This window comes from Penaeus chinensis, chromosome 22, assembly GCF_019202785.1.
Source record: "Penaeus chinensis breed Huanghai No. 1 chromosome 22, ASM1920278v2, whole genome shotgun sequence".
NCBI classification, from domain to species: domain Eukaryota; kingdom Metazoa; phylum Arthropoda; class Malacostraca; order Decapoda; family Penaeidae; genus Penaeus; species Penaeus chinensis.
Genome location: NC_061840.1, coordinates 12150777 through 12163276, shown reverse-complemented (window position 1 = coordinate 12163276; position 12500 = coordinate 12150777). Strand labels below are relative to the sequence as shown.

The 12500-nt window shown below is 37.2% G+C and overlaps 1 protein-coding gene and 1 long non-coding RNA gene across 2 annotated transcripts in view; both read left to right on the top strand.

Annotated features, from left to right (window-relative positions):
• The window catches only part of LOC125036846, a 2376-nt gene extending 1273 nt beyond the window's left edge, over positions 1-1103 (top strand). Inside the window, exons 3-4 of the long non-coding RNA XR_007115924.1 lie at positions 1-39; positions 365-1103. The exon at positions 1-39 is cut by the window's left edge and continues 37 nt beyond it. This is a non-coding gene — a long non-coding RNA (uncharacterized LOC125036846). The remainder of the gene's footprint in view (positions 40-364) is intronic.
• Positions 1104-9699: 8596 nt separating this feature from the next.
• The window catches only part of LOC125036845 (ATP-binding cassette sub-family B member 6-like), a 66205-nt gene continuing 63404 nt past the window's right edge, over positions 9700-12500 (top strand). Inside the window, exon 1 of the mRNA XM_047629724.1 lies at positions 9700-10412. The gene's annotated coding sequence lies outside the window, so the exon portion shown is untranslated. The remainder of the gene's footprint in view (positions 10413-12500) is intronic.

Here is a 12500-nt window from a genome sequence, read left to right as displayed (position 1 = left end):
AACAGAGGAACCCTGCACCAGGCTCCTCAATGGAAATTGGTAAGCAAGTTTTTTTGTTTTTTTTTTTACTTAAGCATGTGAATATAGACACACACACACACACACACACACACTGTGCGAAGGATTATTATTACTGCAGAGACTATATCGTATTCAGCTAAATCATCATATTCAGAATAGATGAGTGTACGTTTTCTAGGATTTGCAAACTTAATATGTTCTCAACATTAGAAATTTAAATTGCAATTAATTAGAATAAGTCGAGACTTATTCAAGATCCAGTAAATCCCACAAAGCATTACCTGTGAAACTCACTGAAGACTTGTGTGTGTCTGCATATTCAGTTCTATATTTCTCTTTTCAGAGTAGACGATTTGTGGCAAAGTGATCTTCACGGAAGCCCCGATAGGAATTATCTCTTCAGAAAATTGCAGCGATTTGTGGCCAAGTGATCTTCACGGAAGCCCCGATAGGAATTATCTAATTTCAGACAATTGCAGCAACCTTTACGGAGATTTTTTGTGATTTATTTTTATTCTCCATTTTTTCAATATTTTTTGCAGAATCTGTGTTTCTTGACTTTTTTAGGTTTGTCCTTTTTCTTCTTCCTTACGTTGACGGAAGTATTCATGTCTAGTATTGTCACATAGTGACTGCTGCCTTTCATAATTATCTCCGCGGTGCCACGGACCAGCATGGCCTCTAGGGCTTGAAAAATATAAGAAAAATAATAAGATAAAGGTTCTAGATCCAGAGATACAAATACACAGTTGGATAATGACACACAGATATATATGCAGACGTACATGCAGAAATACACAAACAGAAAACGCAAATACAGAAATACACAAACAGAAAACGCAAATACAGAAATACACAGAAACAAATGCAGATACACAAAACACAGATACGAAATGCACAGACAGAAAACACGTGCGGAAATGCAAAGACACAAATACACAGACGAAGGAATGTACAGTAGCAGAAATACACAGAAAACAAAAATGCAGCAAGAGCTAAAACAATAAACACATGCACACAAATACACAGTTACAGAAATACAGACGAATACATAGAAAAACAAAAATACACACACACACACAGACACAAAAAGCACACGCACAAATACAGATGTGCAGGAATACACAGACAAATGCACACAAATTCACAGGTAATTACACAGATGCAGAATACACATACAAAAATATACATAAAAAATAGACACAAATATAATGCAGAAATACACAGATACCGAAACACAGACACATACACACATGAATTCACAGACAAATACACAAACACAAACGCACACTGCCAGAAAATAATCATACAAGTCTTTATATAGCAAGTATATCCATTGGTTAATTTCCCATACGCGAGTGTTAAGATTGGCACTAACATTACAGCCGTTCAGTATAAAAATCCTCCATATTAGTGGCAGACGCAATATCATTGCGGACGCACTCTCAAGATTGGGTTAACGTTAACAGTTGGATTGGCGTTGCACAGGGTGTGCGCCTTGTCTATTCTGAAAAGAGAAACGCAGAACTGAATATGCATACACACACAAGCATCTTTTAGAGAACCAAGTCTTCAGTGAGTTTCACAGGAAATGCTTTGGGGGGCGAATTGTGGGATTTACTGGATCTTGAATAAGTTTCGACTTATTCTTATTAATTGCATTTCAAATTTCTAATGTTGAGAACATATTAAGTTTGCAAATGCGCTACTGATGTACTTATTAGAAAACGTACACTCCTCTATTCTGAATATGATGATTTAGCTGAATACAGTATAGTCCCTGCAGTAATAATTATCATTTGCACACGTGTGTGTGTTTACATATATACATACACACATCTATATATATATATATAGATGTGTGTGTGTGTATATATATATATATATAGATGTATGTATATGTATATATATATACTTATATCTAAATGCATATATATATTTATCTATCTATCTATATCTCTATCTCTATATATATGTGTGCGTGTTTGCAGTTTCCACGCAAACTTACCTGATCCATTGAGTTGACTTCATCCTTGGAAAGGTTATGGCGTTCTCCAGCAAGACGTAACAGCCGGCCCCTTTCTACGGATTCTCCCTCTTCCTCCAATATCTCCAAAAGTTTCTCCTTGTAGAACCTCTTTCGCAGAATAACAGCTTCCTGCGAAACGAAAAAACAAACATACCAACACACAAACCTATGATATTTTTTTTATTTTGTCCTCATGTATGGTTATGGAATTTGTTATGTAATGCTCTGTTTTTACCGCTTGATCAGCCATTATATTGACCAGTATGTTTTTATAAGGATTCGTCAATCCTTCTAAAAACATACTCTTTGTTTTCATTGGCTAGCATTTGTGCTTGTTTGTGAAGTGAAATCCGCTAAATTACCGAGTGCCCAAGTACGTACTTTATATTTTGCTGTAAATTGCGCGAATTTATTAAAACTTCTTCAGATATCCATATTTGTGTAAACGGATATAATTTATTTAGGTTTCCACTATACTGACTTCTGGTAAATCTTGTAAAATTATAGTTTAGGTTACAGGTTTTGTTTACTCTTACCTGACTATTCACTTTCAGAAGAGCTATCTTGGTCCACTGGAATAGGGGGAGGCAGGGGACTTTCTCTTGCTCTCCCATTTTATAAACTCTTTAACCCTTTACTTCCTGACCCTTCTTCTTGTATGTGGAAAAATAATTTATCTTGTGACTATTTTGTGTGGAATAAATTTTATAAATTCTTTAATGAACTCTTTTAAATCCCGCCAGACCCTTTCGATATTGTGTGTGTGGATATGTGGGAAGTGTGGGTCTACAGAATTCTCTGAATGATTAATTACAAGGTGCTCGTACCCATGCTGTTTTAAACTGCGGTAGGCAGCCCACACATCACTACAAATTACTGTTCCTGGTAAAATGATTTTTTTAATTAGGGGTATGAGCGTGTCTGCACTCCTATCACTGCCTACCAACGGCACCAGGAATTTCTTTTCAGACTCACGCTCAATACCCCCAAAGACCCACACTTAACTAAGTTGCCTCCCTCTGTTGTATTTGCGGCGCACGAGCAGCGTTTCGTCGATCTCAACGATTACACCGGCACTCCTATTTTGTAACCAATTTTGGGTTACTTCTGAACAAAAACTCCAATTTACGTTACTTGTTTTGCCAATGATTAACACATTACAACTATTTCCGAGACCATTATAGAAGCAATTCCAATCATAAAAGACATTATGGATTGTATATATGGATAAACTAATACTCTGGGATGCTAGGTCCATTTTAAACAAAAAGACAGAAATAGACCTTTTAATAGATAAATAAATTCCAAAAGTATTCACAATCTGCTAAACCTGGTTAACTAAAAATGACAACTTTAAGATAAACAACTATACAATAGAAAGGAAAGATAGAACAGAGCAAAGGGGAGGATGGCTAGCGATTTGTATACATAATAGTATACAATACAAGAAAATAAACCTCAACGAGAGACAAAATAATAAAATAAAAAAATAACTATAAAACATTGCTACAAGAATAAATGGCTAAATTTAATTTTAATTTACAACCCTTGCAACAAAATAAAAAAATAGAATTAGATCATTACATAGAACAATTAGAAAAGCCCAAATTAATAATAGGAGATTTTAATGCCCACCACCCGTCATGGAACCCACATATGAAAACAAAAACCGCAAATAAAACGGGAATAAATTTGTTAAACTTGGATTACTCAAAACAATCTTATTAATAACTCCTACAGGGTTAATCACCAGAATAGACCCAAAAACAGGGAAAGGAAATACTATAGACTTAGTGATAGGATCTCCTGAACTAAGCCATCTTGAAATATTGTTTGAGAGCGAAAGATAGAACCATTATTTTGGAGAAAGAAAAGATACTGGAAAGATGGACAGAATACATCCAGGAACTGTTCCACGACAACAGAAGAGAGAAGCCATTAATCGTATCACATAACCGCATATCAAATGTATTAATGCTTTTCCACGCCCAAGCTATATGCTGGCGTGGCAGATGAGTGGATAAAGGACTGTGCAATTGTTCCTTTCCTTAAACTGATAAGTACTCATAACAATGTTATCGGCTAAAATTCAATGTAATACCACTATGTAATGTTATGACCATGCATTAAATGTACCACAGCTTGCCCACGCCTGTGCAGTTAGCCAGGGTGGTAAATAAAGGACTAAACTAAAACAATTACGGTATACAATTCGGCGGTTAAATCCGGGATTTTTTTTTGCCTGATTGACGCACAATACAAATGAATCAAATCATGTTTGGGCAAAATCAACTTTTTTTTATGAAAATGCGTTTCGAAAGTTTCTAGATGACCGTTTCAAATTTATACATAAGGCTTCACTAATAGTTCCTCAAATAACAACGGTATTTTGATTGACTGCGTTAATAAATAAAAAGCAGACAAACACAAAAATAAACCCTATTGACAGTTACGTGTCGTGCACGTCTTCAAAACTATATACTCGAGTTCCAAACTGACACTCATCCACCTTCAAATTCTACAACTCCAGCTCTCTCCACACTCAAAGTGACTGCCGATATCCATCATCATCCTACTCATATTCCCCCTACACCCTATCCTTGTAGTGAACTGCAAATACAATTATGTCCCGCAAGAGTGTAAAAAGTAGCGTCACTGCCACCACCCATTTAGTTTACGTAGTGTTGTTTGTGGGAAGGGGAATAGTGTAGAAGATGTGAGGAAAGGAGCGATAGATTGTGTATGCGCGTGAAGTATGTGTGTGTGTGTACTGTACGTGTTAGGTGCGGGAGTATAAAGGTTGGTAAGCGTGAATTTGAGCCGAGGAGAGGCGTGTGCGTATACGCAAGGGAGTAGCGTAATTAATGAGACCAAGAACTGTTTCAGCCACTGAACTGTTGATCCTTTTTCCTTTACATATAGTCTTGCGAGGGAAATTGCGACAAGTGATAGAACATTTATTAAATTTATGCAGTAACCAAACTTAAAACAATAAAACATTAAAAAGGAGTAAAACACGCAAAAGCAATAATAGCAATAACATCAATAAAAGCAGTAAAACAAAAGCACATACAGAAAAAACACTAAAATAATAAATAAATAAAGCACCAGCTCACTTTGTCACTTTCCGAATAAATATCCAGTCAAATGTCTCTCACAACCTATATCACCATACTTCGCAACCACTTAACTGACTTTTTACTTTTTACTTGCCCACATTGGCTTTGAAGCGCGAGAACCTAGGGCATTGTGGTTCTTTCTTATGTTCTTCGGTGAGTAAAATTAACTTTAAAATTAAGGTAAAATATAAAAATAAGATACTTTGTATAATGCATTGGCCTCTCTCTATGCTCCTCTTCTCTTCATTTAGATTTCGGTATTGGTAAAGTTTTGACTAGCCATCTTTGAATCGGAATAAATATATGCATGTGATAGAGCAAATAAATATAAGAAACTTATCTTCTATGAACTTCCGTCGCAAATCAGAAAAAAACGAAGTTATTGGACACGCAAGTATCACAGAGCCCCACATATTTTATCTCAATATTTTAAAAATCGCCATCCAATATCCTTTCCTTCTTTTTGTTAACAAAACAATGATGCCGTTTTATTTTGTTTTATTTATTGTAATACTTTCATTTCGTAATTAGAAAAAATCCGCATAGACTTACATGAAGGTGATTTTCTTTCTACATTAAAATATCTGACAATACACGAGTAATATCATCATAAAATCGAGTATTTACAGTAACTATGACATTTCTTACTCTGCGCAAATCGATGTGTCTGGTCCATATTACGGGCAAGAGGGAACTGAAGAATTGCGCGCGATGTTCAAAAACAACAATGTTACCGCATGAACTGCGCACGAAACTTTCTGAAACTTTTATTCTATACCACATGCGAGTGACATTTGTCACGAGCGCCAATAGCATTACAGGAAATAGTATAAACCAATCACATGCCACCATTTGTGCCACACGTATGTGAAGTGGGCAAGGAAAAAATATACCAAATCTTTGCTCAAAATGGATCTCAGCTGCGCATTACTATAGTATTATATCTGATTATTTAAACAAAAAAAATATAACGCTATAGAGTTCCTGAGAGCACACGGTGTTTAGCCAAGAGCGGTAAGTTGCCCGCATTGCGATTTACCTTGCAAATATCGTGAAGATCGAGATATGTGGTATTGTGGCAGATGGAAAAAAATTGCAAAGACAAAACGGCGTAAAAGTTGCGTTTTCTCGACCAGCGATTACACAGGCACGTTTCTACAGGGGACACATTTGGAACCTTTTAAAGTAATTTTGTTTGTGAATCATTGGCTACAAAAACATTGGGATCACGCACAAATTATTAAATGTATTAGTATTTCTAAGTCAACTAGCGTAGATTAGAGAAGTTTTTGTTCTGAAGTAACCGAATATTGGTTACAAAATCAAAATTCAAAAGGAAGTGCCGGTGTAATAGTTGAGATCGACGAGACGCTGCTCGTGCGCCGTAAGTATAATAGGGACAGACAGTTGAGCCAGGTGTGGGTCTTTAGGGGTATTGAGTGTGTGAGTAAATATAAATTCATTGTGCCATTGCTTGGCAATGACCGCAGTGCAGACACGCTCATACCCCTTATTAAGAAATATATAAAACCAGACAGTGTGATATACAGTGATGAATGGGCTGCCTACTGTAACCTACAACACCATGGTTACAATTTCTGAGTATTAATCATTCTGATACACACACAAAATATAGAGAGGTTGTAGAGGGGCCTAAAAGAATGGGTCAAGCGGTAATACCTGGCCCGTTATCTATTTATAAAATCTAACGAAATATCACTGATCCATTCCTTTTTTATACAAGCGGCATAATTATACCCGCCGCAAGGCGGGCAAGAAAGGACTATCCAGTTACCTGCCCCAGTCCCTCTGGACGATACTTCTTCAGAGAGCGAGTAAAATCAGGTAAGAGTTCACACTTACCTGATTGTTTGTTTACATGTGGTAAAAAAAAAAAAAGTAATACGAAACAAATACCATTTTTTCGCGCACGTACAGACAAATTTCTTCTGAAATAGCGATAATAAATGATTAATGTCTGAACAGTTAGACAAGGACACCATGTAAAACGACCAATTATTGACAATTTAGCGATTATACGGTGTTACAAACTGAGAAATTCTAGCCAATGAAAACTTCAGACAATGACGTTTTCTGACCAATCAAAAATCGTTTTTTTCGGAAAGCCCTGCTCTCACCCATGAAAAACGTTCAGTGTGTATCTGTCCGGTGGCCAAGGAAGTGTATGTGTGATAAAAATATAGAAACTGGCAGAATTTTTACAAATTGCGAAATACACCTATAACTGGAAATATTACTACGCTGAGGACGACGTGTTATGGTGAAGCGTAATAACGGAGACGGGACGATATTAGGTTAGTAAAATTTAAGTAATGTTTAACGAGAACCGGCGAAATATACATACTTATTGCACGAAGTACATTTCAAGTAATAAGCCAATTAATGCAATAAAAAAAATACTTTTAATAGGATAATAATACATGCATTATTAATACAAATTATTACCGTTTCGGCTATTGCAACCGACCGCAGTTGAATGGGTGTCGTCGCCGCGCGCGACGAAATCAGGCTAAAGCTTTCATAATTCCGCGGGACGAGCAATAAGGTTTAGCTGCGCAGCCTGAAGTATCGCCACGGCCTCCGAAGTATTTTCGGCTCAGGCAAAGGTCAATGAGTTCCATCTTACATTTTAAGACAAGTGTAAGTATTGAACGGTTACCATATTTGACGACAATCATCACTAAAGTTTGGAAGGTCTGTTACTAAAATGTGTTAAGTTTTTTGTTTGAGAATAACACGTAACACGACACGTAACTGTCAATAGGGTTTATTTTTGTGTTTGCTTTTTATTTATTAACGCAGTCAATCAAAAAACCGTTGTTATTTGAGGAACTATTAGTGAAGCCTTATGTATAAATTTGAAACGGTCATCTAGAAACTTTCGAAACGCAATTTTTTAAAAAAAAGTTGATTTTGCCCAAACATGATTTGATTCATTTGTATTGTGCGTCAATCAGGCAAAAATTAATCTCGGATTTAACCGCCGAATTGTATACCGTAATTGTTTTAGTTTAGTCCTTTATTTACCACCCTGGCTAACTGCACAGGCGTGGGCAAGCTGTGGTACATTTAATGCATGGTCATAACATTACATAGTGGTATTACATTGAATTTTAGCCTATAACATTGTTATGAGTACTTATCAGTTTAAGGAAAGGAACAATTGCACAGTCCGTTATCCACTCATCTGCCACGCCGGCATATAGCTTGGGCGTGGAAAAGCATTGATACATTTGATATGCGGTTATGTGATACGATTAATGGCTTCTCTCTTCTGTTGTCGTGGAACAGTTCCTGGATGTATTCTGTCCATCTTTCCAGTATCTTTTCTTTCTCCAAAATAATGGTTCTATCTTTCGCTCTTAAACAATATTTCAAGATGGCTTAGTTCAGGAGATCCTATCACTAAGTCTATAGTATTTCCTTTCCCTGTTTTTGGGTCTATTCTGGTGATTAAACCTGTGGGGGTTATTAATAAGATTGTTTTGAGTAATCCAAGTTTAACAAATTTATTCCCGTTTTATTTGCGGTTTTTGTTTTCATATGTGGGTTCCATGACGGGTGGTGGGCATTAAAATCTCCTATTATTAATTTGGGCTTTTTTAATAGTTCTATGTAATGATCTAATTCTATTTTTTTATTTTGTTGCAAGGGTTGTAAATTAAAATTAAATTTAGCCATTTATTCTTGTAGCAATGTTTTATAGTTATTTTTTTATTTTATTATTTTGTCTCTCGTTGAGGTTTATTTTCTTGTATTGTATACTATTATGTATACAAATCGCTAGCCATCCTCCCCTTTGCTCTGTTCTATCTTTCCTTTCTATTGTATAGTTGTTTATCTTAAAGTTGTCATTTTTAGTTAACCAGGTTTAGCAGATTGTGAATACTTTTGGAATTTATTTATCTATTAAAAGGTCTATTTCTGTCTTTTTGTTTAAAATGGACCTAGCATCCCAGAGTATTAGTTTATCCATATATACAATCCATAATGTCTTTTATGATTGGAATTGCTTCTATAATGGTCTCGGAAATAGTTGTAATGTGTTAATCATTGGCAAAACAAGTAACGTAAATTGGAGTTTTTGTTCAGAAGTAACCCAAAATTGGTTACAAAATAGGAGTGCCGGTGTAATCGTTGAGATCGACGAAACGCTGCTCGTGCGCCGCAAATACAACAGAGGGAGGCAACTTAGTCAAGTGTGGGTCTTTGGGGGTATTGAGCGTGAGTCTGAAAAGAAATTCCTGGTGCCGTTGGTAGGCAGTGATAGGAGTGCAGACACGCTCATACCCCTAATTTAAAAAATCATTTTACCAGGAACAGTAATTTGTAGTGATGTGTGGGCTGCCTACCGCAGTTTAAAACAGCATGGGTACGAGCACCTTGTAATTAATCATTCAGAGAATTCTGTAGACCCACACTTCCCACATATCCACACACACAATATCGAAAGGGTCTGGCGGGATTTAAAAGAGTTCATTAAAGAATTTATAAAATTTATTCCACACAAAATAGTCACAAGATAAATTATTTTTCCACATACAAGAAGAAGGGTCAGGAAGTAAAGGGTTAAAGAGTTTATAAAATGGGAGAGCAAGAGAAAGTCCCCTGCCTCCCCCTATTCCAGTGGACCAAGATAGCTCTTCTGAAAGTGAATAGTCAGGTAAGAGTAAACAAAACCTGTAACCTAAACTATATTTTTACAAGATTTACCAGAAGTCAGTATAGTGGAAACCTAAATAAATTATATCCGTTTACACAAATATGGATATCTGAAGAAGTTTTAATAAATTCGCGCAATTTACAGCAAAATATAAAGTACGTACTTGGGCACTCGGTAATTTAGCGGATTTCACTTCACAAACAAGCACAAATGCTAGCCAATGAAAACAAAGAGTATGTTTTTAGAAGGATTGACGAATCCTTATAAAAAAACATACTAGTCAATATAATGGCTGATCAAGCGGTAAGAAAAGAGCATTACATAACAAATTCCATAACCATACATGAGGACAAAATAAAAAAGATATCATAGGTTTGTGTGTTGGTATGTTTGTTTTTTCGTTTCTCAGGAAGCTGTTATTCTGCGAAAGAGGTTCTACAAGGAGAAACTTTTGGAGATATTGGAGGAAGAGGGAGAATCCGTAGAAAGGGGCAGGCTGTTACGTCTTGCTGCAGAACGCCATAACTTTTCCAAGGATGAAATCAACTCAATGAATCAGGTAAGTTTGCGTGGAAACTGCAAACACACACGCACACACACGCACGCACGCACACACACACATACACACACGCACGCACGCACACACACACACACACACACACACACACACACACACACACACACACACACACACACACACACACACACACACGCACATACACACACAAACACACACACACATATATAGAGATAGAGAGATAGATAGATATAGATAGATAGATAAATATATATTTATGCATTTAGATATAAGAATATATATATACATATACATATATATATACACACACATACATACATATATATATATATGTGTGTGTGTGTGTGTGTGTGTGTATGTATATATGTAAAAACACACACATACACACACACGTGTGCAAATGATAATTATTACTGCAGGGACTATACTGTATTCAGCTAAATCATCATATTCAGAATAGAGGAGTGTACGTTTTCTAATAAGTACATCAGTAGCGCATTTGCAAACTTAATATGCTCTCAACATTAGAAATTTGAATTGCAATTAATAAGAATAAGTCGAAACTTATTCAAGATCCAGTAAATCCCACAATTCGCCCCCCGAAAGCATTTCCTGTGAAACTCACTGAAGACTTGGTTCTCTAAAAGATGCTTGTGTGTGTATGCATATTCAGTTCTGCGTTTCTCTTTTCAGAGTAGACAAGGCGCACACCCTGTGCAACGCCAATCCAACTGTTAACGTTAACCCAATCTTGAGAGTGCGTTCGCAATGATACTGCGTCTGCCACTAATATGGAGGATTTTTATACTGAACGGCTGTAATGTTAGTGCCAATCTTAACACTCGCGTGTTTCTAAACTTTACCTTTTCAATAAACGTTAACGGATTATGATCAGAGAGAATTTCAAAAGGACTAGTTAAATTATAAGCCTTTCAATAGCCAACACTATTCTCAAAGCCTCCTTTTCGACGGTGGCGTAAGACTCTTGATATGACTTGTATTTATACGGAAAATAACACACTTCACCTCCGTTTCTCTGCAAGAGGACCGCTCCCACACCACTGTTACTGGCATCCACCTGTACTGCAAATGGTTTACTGGTGTCAGGGGCTTACAAGACGGGGGCGGTACACAAGAGGTGCTCAGCAAGTCTGTCAAAGATGCGGATACCTGCGAGAAGTTTTTACAGAACCGACTGTAGTAGCCGGCCATCCCCAAGAAGCGCATCCAGCCTTTCCTGTCGACGGGCGCAGGATACTGCAGAACAGCTTCCACCTTTGCGGTTACAGGTGCGACCTGGCGACTGATCACGTGACCCAGAAAAGTGACATGAGCGTGTCCAAATCCACTTTTCTGCAAGTTTACCGTGAGATTGGCGTTCGACAGGGCCGAGAAGAGCGCCCGCAGGCGTACCAGATGTTTCTCCCAGGACTCGCTCCAGATTACGAAGTCGTCGAGGTAATAACGAACGCCTTCCAGGTCCGCCGTCAGGCAAATAGGTTTGTCAGTCGTCGCTGACAATTATACGGTTGCTTACCTCATTAATTAAAAATGTTAGCATGTTAGCATATATTAAAAATTTTAATTTACTAATATGTATATATGTAATATATATATGTACATACATATGACGCGATAGTCCAGTGGTTAGAGCACTGGACTCCGACCCTCGTGGTCCCGTGTTCAATTCCCCGTCGCGGCGGTCATAAAAAATGCCAGCGCTCTGGCTGCTGGCTCGAGCCTGAGAAAACGACATATCGCCTTGAGAAGTCAAACGCAGGTGTCGTAGGGGAAGTCACCGCCGTGGCACAAGTGTTTGCGCGCCGAACCGCGGTTCATTAGGAAGGGCATCCAATCAGGCAAGGGTGACACTGCCATATAACCTCACAATATTGAATTGAGAGAGGCCTATGTCCTGCACTGGAATGAATGGCTGTAAAAATATATATATATATAAATGTATATATATATGTGTGTGTGTGTATGTGTAAGTGCTCGCAATATATTCACATACACAAAAATTAACATAAACATACATGCGCACATACATACACACACATACATACAAACACGTACAAAAATGTACACATACACGTACACATACACACG